The following is a 13,945-nucleotide window of genomic DNA, read 5'->3' on the forward strand; positions in this document are numbered from 1 at the left end:
ATGCTGGCACATAAAACCTAAGGATGTTCCATATTGAATCTAGTTTCGTTATGTAACTATTTATAGGATAGTAAATATTTGTATCTATTTTTTTACTGAGGATTTACACCATGTTTATTTGGACTTTATTTGGACTTTGACACATTATTTATTATTTTCTTTTTTTTTTATTTGCTCATTGTAAGTGGTGTTGTTTATAGTAACTGAAAATATATTATTTGGAAAAAGTCAAATTTGCTTCACTGTTCTATTATTTTTTAACATTTGTAACATACCGTGTACCGCGAAACCGTCAAACCGTGGTATTGTTTTAGACGATTATCATACCGTAAAAAATTCATACCGTTACAACCCTACATGAGATAGATGTCTTTTCCGACTCTGTCAGTCAAATGCAGATCCAGGTCTCGAAACACTTCTGAAATGACCTACACTTTGAATCGCTTTAGTCATGTGACCTGGTGTTTCGAAACACTTTAGTCATGTGACCTCGAAACACTTGCACCTCAGGATCTCAACTCTGTATCAAAATGTCAGTTTCACATCATTCATGCCTAGTTTTTCTTCTAGGTTTTTGACCCCTGTTTTTGTTATTGTTTATGTTGTTTGTTTGTAACCACCGGCTACTATTTTGGATTACCCTCATGTATCTGTTTGTTCCTGTTTGACCATTGCCTGCCAGGCTAAGCTATTAATAAACTGCATTTGGACCCTCACCCCCATTGTCACACGACTCCTTATATGTAGTTGTAGTCTAAATTCTTAGCCCTCCAGTATATTTATTTTTAACACAATTCTAAGCATAATAGTTTTAATAACTCATCTCTAATAACTGATTTCTTTTATCTTTGCCATGATGACAGTAAATAATATTTTACTAGATATTTTTCAGGATACTAGCGTTCAGCTTAAAGTGACATTTAAAAGGCTCAATTAGGTTAACTAGGCAGGTTAGGGTAATTAGGCAAGTCATTGAATAACAGTGGTTTGTTCTGTAGACAATTAAAAAAATAAACATTGCTTAAGAGGGCTAATAATATTGACCTTAAAATGGCTTTAATAAAATAAAAAACAGCTTTTATTCTAGCCGAAATAAAACCAATAAGGCCCCGTTTACACTGCCAGTTAAATTTGACCCAATTCCGATTTTTTGCTCATATGTGACACAGATCGTATCTGTTCTATGACCGCGTAAACACGAAAAAAATGCATGCAAATATTTGAAAAATAATAATGATAATAAAAACAATAATAATAATTATACTGACAATAATTCTCACTTCAACTGTACATGCAGGAACATCTTCTAAGTCTTTAAGTAAAGGGAAAATTAATTCCATTGTGAAAACTTTGCATTAAAGCAGGCATTAATTGGTCTTTGTAAGGATAATCTGACTAACTCTAGTAAAGTCCTGCTATCGCTAGCTGGTTTTTATTATCCTCTTAAACACCTTTCGCTTTGATGTCTTAGTCCTGCTGTGTACTGGTTGAGGGTCCTTATATTAGTGATATTATTCTCCATGGGGAGAAAAAATTTAATAATCTACGCTTCGAAAACATCACCTAAAAGAATAACAAATGTAAAAAAAAATGAACAAAAATGAAATGCAGTTATAATAGACTACAGATCAATTATTAATGGAAATCTATTATTAATCATATTGAAGGAGCTGAGTGCACAATTTTTTTTTTTTAAATGCTATGCTAAATATATTTGGGCATTTTAAGAATAACATTTTATGCCTGTCAAAACTAAGTAGAGAGAAATAATTATTTAAATATTTAAAAAATAATATAATAAAAGGGAAACAAATTAAATAAGAACTTAAAATGCATTGACATTTATTTATTTATCAATTTTATTTATTTATTTTTTCAGATAATATAAGCCAAAAAAAATACAATTGGCTAAATGCGTGCTAAAAATGCCATGCTAAATGTCTTTGGGCATTTTAAGAACTAGGAATGCATTTAATTAGATTTTTTTTCTCTTAGAAAATATGAGCCAAAAAAATAAACATGATGCCTCTCCACTCGTTCACTGTCAATAAAATTTTGTTTTTAAATTGTGGTTATTTTAAAACAGCAGAACATAAGTTAGATTAAAAATAAAACCACCATATTTACCAGGCTGGCTACACTGCAGGCCTGCTTAATTTCACATCCCAATGTTGACAGCTCAGTTTATTGTTTCTCAAACATGTTTAATCCACTTGATCAATGAATTACTCTGCTTCTCAATTGATCCAAAACTACTGAATTTATGTACAATATTTAAACAAGTACATTATAACTGTATTTAAATGACTTAAAAATCAATAGTAATCCCTTACTTTTCTTCTGCTCTGTGGAAAGTAATCTAATTACAGTAACTAGTTACTTTATAACTAATTACACCCAACACTGATAACCATTTCATGTCTGTTTTGCAAATCGACAAAGAACTGGCATGTCCTGACGATGGAAAGACACTAGACCAATTTATAAACCTCTCCATTCATCTCATGTGAACCCACATGAGACCAGTGTAAAAATTTCCTGTCCACAGCAAATCAACTATTAACTTTCAATCCACTGTTGTACATGAAGCCAAGCAGATTGGCAACCCAAGCTCATTCTGGAAACGTAGCCCCGTGGACGTTTCTGGAGACCGCGATTTACGTGGCCGGAGGTAGGTAAGGCTGCATTTAATTTTTTTCCAAGCGAACGCTACGGGGCGGTGTGACGCCACTTCTCTTGGCGCTCACCGGCTGACAGCTCACTTTCGTGTGGAGGGGTTTCCCGCCTCAACTACTTTGTCCGGTTAGCTCTTCATGTTCGTTGGCGGAGCGGAGAGCCAGAGGGGAGCCGAGCGTGAAGACGGTGAAGACCGTGTTCGAGTCCGGGGAAGAGCAATTCCAGAAATCAGGTAAGACAAAAACTTTTCTTTTTCTGAATGGCTTTGTAATGGTTTTTTGTAAATCGTCGCTTCGGTTTAGGGAATTGAGCGAGCTGGTGGGTGGGCCGGCGGGTCAATCGGTAAAACCGGTTGGGTTTAGGGAAGGAGGAGTAGGAGGGTGCCTTTGGCCGGCCGCCCATTCAATCTTTCAGTCATTCAGTCAGACAGATGGCCGCTCGACAGCAGCCTCCGGCGGCTTTACACGAGAACAGCGCGGGCGCAAACGGATTCGCGAAAACGTATTTCCCAAGACCTATTTCGCAGTCTCCAGAAACATCCGCTGGGCTACGTTTCCAGAATGAGCCTGGGATGCAGATTGGTCATACTCAACTTACCTCTGAAGAACACAAACGTCGATTTCGACGAAATCTCTGTCTATATTGTGGCCAACAATATAGACAGAGATGCCCAGTGAGAGCCTCAACAAGATCCCTTCCAGGGAGTTTTGGGGGGCCATTTGTATGCCCACTAATAATCAATGCATTCAGGTCCCCATTACCTTAATTGTTAATAATACTTCGAACACCGATAAACATTTCATGTCTGTTTTCCAAAGCGCAAGATAATAATCAGGTTCAGCACTCCATATTTCAGATGACGCTACATTTTCCATGTTATGCTGTGATGATGATGTCATGTGTTGAAACTGATACCTCGAAACGCCATCGCAACATTTAATGGGATTCCCCGGTTGCCACAAGGCAGGATCTCTGAGCTTTTTCAGCTCCTGTTTATCAGGGGAAACCAACATCCCCTCAGGGTGTGTGTGTGTGTGTGTGTGTGGTTATTCTGAGGTCTACAAGCACTGTTACAGTGAATGCATATGCTATAACACACAGCTGAGAGGTGCGTCAATCATAATCCTCTCATTTCACTCTGGATTTAGAGTAGAAGCTCATCATTACAATAAAAGGACAAACTTAAAACTAAAAAGCACCTCTGATGAACAAGGAATGAGACAAAAGATGCAATAATAAGGCAGATGCAGTTGAAGTCAGAATTAGTAACCCTCCTGTATTTTCCCCAATTTCTGTTTACACATTTATACGCATAATAGTTTTAATAACTCGTTTCTAATGACCAATTTATTTTATCTTTGTCATGACGACAGTAAATAATATTTAACTAGATATTCTTCAAGATGCTAGTATTCAGCTTAAAGTGACATTTAAAGATTATTTAAGTAAGTTGGGGTAAATAAACAAGTCATTTTATTTGGACTGGGCGATATGACCTAGTCAAAAAGAAAAAAATTACCCCTCAAAAAAAAAAAAAAATGCTTGGAATTGAAGGTTATTAACCTGTAGAACCTTATCGTAATTATAATTATCGGATAAAACAAATGCTCAAGAAAAAAACGGATCATTTAAACATCAAATTTCACAACCACTTTTTATAATTGCATACAAGACTTTTATAATATTAATATAATTTACACCATTTTATATAATTATAGCGATAGTAAACACATAGTGATTGTAAAAAGGGGACTTTTTAAAAAAAAACATTCAGAGGTTTATTCATTTATATTTTGTGTTATATCAGTTCATATAAATTACTCCAATTAGGCTGGTGGGTTGCATTTTATTGCTGTTATTTGGTTCAGGTCGCTGCATCTGGTAGTTTGGGTCTAGTGCCCTGCGCGAGTTTGTTCAATGTTAATATTTACAGTAATGAACGTCTTTGCGGCTGGGGCATTTAATTTATCTGGAAACAGCAACATTGGATTCCAATGTTAGATCGGCAACAGTCATAGATTTTTACATTGTATATATTAGAGCTGCACGATTTTGGCTAAAATGAGAATCACGATTTTCTCACGATTCTGTAGATGTAAAATAAAGGTTAATATGAGTCTGCAATTATTATTGTTTTTTCTCAAACATATGGTAAAACAACAATAATAAAATCATATGCAGGTCTACTGGATTCTATAAATAATTCTATTCTACTTTTAATAATTCTGATGTTGAATTATGTTTGAGATGTAGGCCTTTGCTTGCAATCTGTCATTGAGAACATTATTAGACCATTTTATTCATTGGTAAAATCAACATTATATAGGCTAGAGTAGTTATACTGACACTGTAAACATTTATTTTCATGCACAACTGTGTGTTCGCTATGAAAGAAAAAACATATCAAATGCTTGTCGCAATCATAACTCTAAAATGCGATATGATTATTTAAATGATGTGCACGCTTTCAGTTTCATTTTCACTGCTAAGTGCTGTTCATACTTCACGCGCGGCTCTCAAATGATCACTCTGTGCCACAAACTGAATATTATTTACAATTTTATTACCCGTTACTCACAGCATATGCAGGCTCAGTTCACTAAAGTAGACACGCGCGCGTCTATCATTAAGTATTACTTTCTTTGATAACAGCTCACAGTCAGCAGCTCACGCCACGTGTGATTTCCCAGCCGCGAATACATCATTATATGAAGACAAAAATGAAATTTTTTGGGTGAATTATACCTTATAAATACAGTATGTGACTCATTTAACATCATTTGAAGGAGTCCATGTCACTGAGCAACATGTGTGAAACAATGAAAAGACTCGTGCAGCCGCCTTTTCTTCTGTCCTGAACTTGAAATTATAATTGGCAGAATCGTAGAAATGCTGGATTAACATCATCTAGGGCAGTGGTCACCAAACTTGTTCCTGGAGGGCCGGTGCCCTACAAATTTTAGCTCCAACTCTAATCAAACACACCTGAAAAAGTGTTTAATTAGGTATACTTGAAACATCCAGGCAGGTGTGGTGAGGCAAGTAGGAGCTAAACCCTGCAGGGACACCGGCCCTCCAGGACCGAGATTGGTGACCCCTGATCTAGGGGGTCGAATCGAGATATGAATCTTTTTTCGATTAATTGTGCAGCTCTAGCATATATCTATGGGTAACGGTTCTTTTCATATGAGCATCATCTACAATAATTGTCTTATCCATTACTTCTCCCTATGTGTGACATGCAGCTTCAAATGCGCATGTCTCACGGTGAACGCGTAATGGAGAGTTCTGAACTATACAACTTTTTGGGCGGGCATGTTTGTGCGTTTGTGTATTTCATTTCATTTTAAAGAGCGCAACATTTTTTTGAGTTCACCTCTGCTCGATGCATGCTATTTGTGCGTTTCAATGGGATTATAGGGGGATCTACGGGATTCCAGAGGGGAGCGTCACGTGTTAGGGTGAAAACCGATTTTCATTCAAACAAATCGATGTGAACTTCACACTCGAATTAATCGATGAAATTGGTTTATCGCTCAGCCATACATTGTGTAACAGTGGTTTGTTCTGTAGACAATCAAAAATAATTAAATACTGCTTAAGGAGGCTTAGTATTGACCTTAAAATGGCTTTTAAAAAATTTAAAACTGCTTTTATTCTAGCCGAAATAAAACCAATAAGACTTTCTTCAGAAGAAAAAATATTATCGGAAATACTGTGAAAAATTCATCGCTCAGTTAAACATCATTTGGGAAATATCTGAAAAAGAAAACAAAAAATTCACAGGACGGCGAATAATTTAGACTTCACCTGTACAGTATGTACACCATTAACGCAGAGCCAGAGGCCCGCATTCTGACATGTTTGTGGCAAACTTGGACTACTTTCATCACTCATGAGAAATATCAGCTGTCCAATTACAGAGGGAACGGATGAATAAGAGCTTCTCAAAGTCTGAAAGCCGTGGGAGGAAAACGTAGCAGTGGATTTTAGTGGCGAAATGTACAACTAGAGTGGCCTCTCTACGCTACGCTTCTCTAGGCCATCATTAAACATCAGAACATTAATGAAGAGCAAAACATGGGCAGCAGTTCCTCTACAAAGCGTGTGTACTTCAAGAGCAAACGCTGAGAATTACTACACCCAAAACTACAAAATATCTGCAATTTCAAACATCCAAAAATGTACAAACTATTTAAAATGAGCTTAATCAACACAAAGCTTGAGATTATTTGGAACAACTTAATTGTTTTATGTTCCGGTTTCCGTCACATGCGCTACAGATGAATTGAATAAACTAAATTGGCCATAGTGTATGAGTGTGTGTGTGAAGGTGAGAGTGTATGGGTGTTTCCTAGTACTTGGTTGCGGCTGAAAGGGCATCCGCTGTTTAAAACATATGCTGGAATAGTTGGCGGTTCATTCCGCTGTGGCGACCTCTGATAAATAAAGAAACTAAGCCGGAGGAAAATTAATGAATGAATAATTGTTATACGTTCAATCCACATCAAATTTGTAAAACCAATTAAGTTAATTTAATCGATTTGCGTTGGGACAACAAGAAAGTGTTGTGTGTCACTATAAGGCTGCATGACATTGGAAAAAATATATTTTGTTTTTTTATAAATAATGAATTTAATTCTACCAATTGAAATGAATGGCTTAATTATGATTGAGAGTATTTTTAGAGTGCATCTCAATACAACTGGCCACTGAGCGAGCTGAGAGATCACCTGAGCTCTACTGGAGCTCCTATTGGCTGTCGCTCAAGAAAGTTGCTTTTTAATTGCATGAAGTTGAAGGTTTCTCAACTTTGTCACATAACTTGACACTCCCACCTTGTCGTCAACGGTCGCTGTAGCTCGCGTCAACGCAGGTCACCGGAAGTCTCTTGCACTCCGTTGAAATGAGTAGTCATTTAAAAACATATGCCAAAATAGTTGGAGGTTCATTCTGCTGTGGCAACCCCTGATAAATAAGGTACTGAAGGCAGTCGCATAGCCCTTATCATGGCTGACAACGAAACTGGTGTGCACCTCTCAGAAAATGTACCAACACGTCGCAATGACGCTAAGCACAAGCTCTGTGATTGGTCGGCTTGGTAGCTGTGACAAGTGTGGGCGGTTCTGAGAGCCGCGAGCCTAATAGAGCGAGTGTTTACAAGTGTCGAGTTCCATGAAGGAGCCCCAGATGGATTGTTTTGTGTTTACTTTATGATTAAAGTTGCTGCATGTCTGCCGGTTCCTGCCTCTGAATGAGCAAATTTTAGCTACTTGTACATTAAGGGAGCGTTCAGAAAAAACAACCAACAATTCATTTTTCTTCAACTGAGTTCCTTATTTATCAGGGGTCGCCACAGCAGAATGAACCGCTAACTATTCCAGCATATGTTTTAAACAGTGGATACCCTTCCAGCCACAACACAGTACTGGAAAACACCCATACACTTTCACAATTACACACAGACTCGTACAATATGGCCAAATTAGTTCATCTACCATTCACTTATAACACGTCTTCACTGTAAAAACTGCTGGGTTCCACACAATTCCTTCATGTTGTCCCAACACAAATTGATTAAGTTACCTTAATTGTTTTTACAAATTTAAGTTGATTGAACAACAAACAATTAAGTTAATTAACTTATGAGGCTCTGTTATGTTAATTTTGAACAAGTTTTTTTTACTCAACTTCACAAGGCTAAAAGTGCCAGTAGTTAAAGAATGGCCCAAATACCAAATGTAATTTCTTTCAGTGTTGGACTGAGGAGGAAACCAGAGCACCCAGAGGAAACCTACACAAACATAGAGGGAACATGCAAACTCCACACAGAAATGTCAACCGGCCCAGCCGGGACTCAAACCAGCAACTTCCTTGCTGTGAGGTGTAAGTGCTAACCACTGAGCCACTGTGCCGCTATGAACCAAATCTTTCTGTTAATTATAATGAAGCACGTTTGTTTTGTTGCCTGTCCCTTTAACTTCTCACACTCTCAAAGCAAGATTGATCTGATTCTGTCTCTCTATTGTTCATCAGTGCTGTTAATTACATTTGAGGTGCTATAATTTCAATTTCAATTTCAATTTTTAATGCGCTTTCTACTGAGCCACCATTTTAAATATCAATATAATTCAAAGTGACATAAGAGTTACATTTAAAAAGTCTTACAAAATTACTTCATAAAATATTATTATAATATTTCTATTTATTAAAGTCACAAATAATTATCACAAACTTATCCAGAATTTTCAATGTCAGACCATAATTTTTACTTAGTTGCATGCCTAATAGTAGCATTCATTCATTCATTCATTCATTCATTCATTCAATCATTTTCTTTTCGGCTTAATCCCTTTATTAATCTGGGGGCGCCACAGCGGAATGATTCGACAACTTATCCAGCATATGTTTTACATAGCTTCGACACATTTGCTTCGACTGTTTCAGTGTTTCATGAAGCCTCACTTTGCTCACATCTAAAGACAAACTGCATGAACAGTAACAAAAACAGAGATCAAAAACTACGGGAGAACAAGACAAGGAAACTGCATAGAAATGTTATAGGAAACAGGACTCAGCAATGTGTGTGTGTGTGTTTGAGAGGTGAATATGTAGTCCAGATAATCAGTCCATGATGAGTTACCAGCTGTCTCTGTGTGTAATCAGAGGTAATCCAGAACTGGTGTGTGTGTGAGGTGCCTGATGGGAGTTGTAGTTCATATAGTGGCAGAACTGTAGATTACTGGGGATTGTGATGATATTCATACATTCATTTTCTTTTTGGCTTAGTCCCTTTATTAATCTGGGAGCGCCACAGCGGAATGAACCACCAACTTATCCAGCATATGTTTTACTTAGTGGATGCCCTTTCAACTGGAACCCATCACTGGGAAACACCCAATCTTATTCACACACATACACTGTGGACAATTTGGATTACCCAATTCCCCTATAGTGCATGTCTTAGGACTTGTGGGGCAAACCGGAGTGCTCGGAGGAAACCAACACCAACATGGGGAGAACATGCAAACTCCACACAGAAATGCCAACTGACCTGGGAAACATCCACACACTCATTCACACTCATACACTACGGACAGTTTAGCCTACCTCATTCACCTGTACCACATATCTTTGGACTTGTAGGGGAAACCGGAGCACTCGGAGAAAACCCACATTAATGCGGGGAGAACATGCAAACTCCACACAGAAACGCCAACTGACCCAGCCGAACCTAGAACCAACCATCTTGCTGTGAGGCGACAGCACTACCTACTGCGCCACCGCGTCGCCCTATTAGTACCAGTGATATTTAATACTTACTAATTAAGACAATTTGCAATCACTCACATACAGACGGAGCTCCGAATACTCAGAAATCCTTCAAAATATTTATGTTCCTCCATTCCATCAGAGCACCTGCTACTTCAACACATGATTGCAAGAAATCCTTTAATTATGACAAAACCCCAATGGCTTCAGCATACTTGCAGCACGATCCATAAAGCTCTAATAAGTCGCAGTCACACTGTGATGGGGAGCTTTTCTGTACAAATTGAATTTGGAGCTGATAATGAAACTATCAATGAAAACAAACGAAGCATTTTGGGTGTCTGTTGTGCTCAGGCACTGTAACGTTAAGACCATCCATCAGGAGAGCACTGATGCTTTTATTGCAGGATTGGTGGAGATTGAAGAGAACGTGATGAGGTCTGCAACGATCCCCCATGCAGACTGAAATAAATGTCAACGGTTTTGTCATCTATTTATATTTTTTTGGAAACATTACATTGCGCTTTCTGTATCGATTCCGCATAGAATCAAGCAGGACTATATTATATTGCAAGGAGAAATTAAATGTGCTACCAAAGATTATGAATCCAAACGAGGTCTGCACGATATCGCAGTGTGTGCATCTGCAATAGTCACATCATAAGATATGCAGTGTTGAGTTAGGATTAAAGATGAACAGGAACCACAAGTAAAAACACATAAGATTTGTGGAGTCACTGGAGAATTGTCAGCATTTTAAAGCATTTCATTAGTGCACAAAGAAGTTTAATAAAGATTCATTTTGCTATTTTCTAATGTGATTTTACATTTTTGATTGTTGCATTTCTGTCCTCAAATACCGTTAAACTCTCCACAGAAAACCATAGAGTTTGTCTTTATTTCACTGTAATATTTGCACCGTTGCTTTTGTTTTCTTATATGTACAGTGCTCGGCATATATGAGTACACCCCTTACAAATCTCTCATTTAAATGAATATTTTCTATAGGAAGCTTTACAATATTATATTTGTGCATATACATTAGATTAGTCAGTCCTGAAGACAAATGATAATCATAACGGTTAATGATAATCCAAAATCAGTACCCCAAATTTATATGTTAGGGAAAAATATTAAATACAAATTTTAAAAAGAGCTAAATAATATATATATATATATATATATATATATATATATATATATATATATATATATATATATATATATATATATATATATACATACACACACACATAAATGAATGGGTTTTTGATTTCCTACATGCTCTTTAAATGGAAAAGATTCAGTTCACAATAAAACAAAAGCCAGAATATTTCCAGAAAGTCTGGAGCCCTTTTCTACATTTTTTAAGGAGACACCTATAACTTAATTGCCTTTTTTTACTTTCTTTTATTTGTATTATTATTTTATTATTTTGTTGTTGTTTATTATTTTATTATTATTATTATTATTATTATTATTATTATTATTGTTATCCTATGTTTGTATATCTTTGTTTATATATGTGGTATTTTACCTTTTATTTGTATACTTATTTAGTGTATAATTATGTTTTCCTGATCATTTCTTATTTGGTGAATTGTATTAGTGCGTATATCTATATGTATTAGTACTTTGTATATTTTAATGTCTGACCTAAAATAAACCTAAATAAAAATATATATTTTTAAATGTAAAAATGTGTGTTGAAATTTTGTAGTTTGCGTTTTTTTTTTTTTTGCATAAGTTTAAATGTATTATCTTTCAATTTTTAAAGATGTTCGGTGATTAAAATATTATTTTAATAAATATGTCTGTTTAATAAATCTGTTTTGTTCAAATGCATCAAAGTACATTGCCTATATTTACTAATACATTAATAAATATATGCAATTATGCTGAGCACTGCATCTACAAAATCATCCCAGTCAATCTAAAGTTTATTACGTGACCTGGCAAATAGAGCTATTTAAGCAATCTAGTTAATATATATTGCACAGAGAAAAAAAAATATCACAATGTCAAATTGTCCCAATATTGTGCAGCACTAATCCAAACAATATCTATTTTCTATACTGTATAAATTAATTGTGAAGTATATATATATATATATATATATATATACACTGTATATTTAATAAATTATATATTTACATATAAAAATATTATGAGTATATTATTGATATGTAACAAACAATTGAACATATAAAGTGCTCAGCATAATTGACTACACACCATTTTGAAAATGTACATTTTATTCATTTCTTAGTATAGGTCATATAATTTGGTGCATTTCAACAAAAAAGATGTATTAAACAAATATATTTTTAAATTATTATTTTAGTCACCAATAAAATTAAACGCAAGCAATATTGCAAAACAAAAATTACAAACTACAAAATTTCAACAAATGTTTTCAATGTTTTTGCTTTTCTTAATTTTCTCTCTTTTTTAAATTTGTATTTAATATTTTTCTACATAAATTTGGGTGTACTAGTTTTTGTACTATTATTGTAAGTTATTTCAATAGATAAGCTCCAGATTTGGACTTAGTATTGATTAATCTAATGTATTTTCACAAATATAATGTTGTATAGCTTCCTATTAAAATTTGAATTTAAAAGATAACATATACATCAAGCACTGTATACTTGAACAATTTCACACTATATATATATATATATATATATATATATATATATATATATATATATATATATATATATATATATATATACACACATGAATATATAAATACAGTTGAAGTCATAATTATTAGCCCCCTTTTTATTTATTTTTTTATATTTCCCAAATGATGATTAACAGAGCAAGGAAATTTCATTGCATGTATGATATTTATATTTATAGCAAGATAATATTTTTTTCTTCTGGAGAAAGTCTTTTTTGTTTTATTTGGGTAGGATAACAGCAGCTTTGAATTTTTGAAACACCATTTTAGGACAAAAATATTAGCCCCTTTACGCACATTTTTATCCCTATTGTCTACAGACTGTTTTCTGTAGACAATCAAAAAAATAATAATCGTTATACAATACATTGTTAACAACATTGTTATACAATAACTTGCCTAATTACCCTAACCTGCCTAGTTAACCTAATTAACCCAGTTAAGCCTTTAAATGTCATTTTAAGCTGCATAGAAGTGTCTTGAAAAAATATCTAGTCAAATATTATTTATTGTCATCAGAAATAAATAAATTAGTTATTAGAAATGAGTTATTAAAACTATTGTTTAGAAATGTGTTGAAAAAAAATCTTCTTTGTTAAACAGAAATTTGGGGGAAATAAACAGGGGGGCTAATAATTTAGGAGGGCTAATAATTCTGAATTCAACTGTATATATGATGAATATGTTACATGCACAATAGATGTAAAGTGTCACCCATTGTTATATCTGCAAGTGATGGAGGAGGCAATGTTGTTTTGCATTCCTCTACTACCTTACAACACAAAGCACCCACATACTGCCCTGTGACTGGCAGCAGATGTGAAATTAATTTCATGAACATGCACAGAAACAATATCCAGAAACACACCGACTGCATTCGATGTGAACCAACGTGCAGTTTTCCTTTGTATCAACAATCCAAGAATGCAACAACAAAAAAATATGCCATATTTAAAATAATAACACCATATTTAAAAGAAATCGTTGGCATTTTGGTCGAAAGCGGCTAAAAAAAAGGAGAAAGTGGAACTGGCGCTCGAACGCGCGTTCCATTTAGAACGCTGATCAACAAAAGATCTTTATTGCGTCATAATCGCAGTTACATTGTTGCACATGGATGCGTCTGATTGTTCAATCGCGCGTCTATATTCGCGTTTATGATCGGATCCCAATGCGTTTAAAGGCCTCAAACTCCTCCAGACACCATTTTGAGTGTCTCTCTGTCTCAGCTCTATGGAATGTCCAAATGCATGACAAGGGAATGAACAAAGTCAGCTTTGAGAAAGAAAAAAAAAATGCATCTCATTC

General features: G+C 35.1%; 1 protein-coding gene across 4 annotated transcripts in view; it reads right to left on the reverse strand.

The window, feature by feature from the left end:
* Positions 1–13,945, reverse strand: part of fam168a (family with sequence similarity 168 member A) — a 100,369-nt gene that overhangs the window by 86,003 nt on the left and 421 nt on the right.

This window comes from Danio rerio, chromosome 18 (assembly GCF_052040795.2).
Source record: "Danio rerio strain M-AB ecotype USA chromosome 18, GRCz13ab, whole genome shotgun sequence".
NCBI classification, from domain to species: domain Eukaryota; kingdom Metazoa; phylum Chordata; class Actinopteri; order Cypriniformes; family Danionidae; genus Danio; species Danio rerio.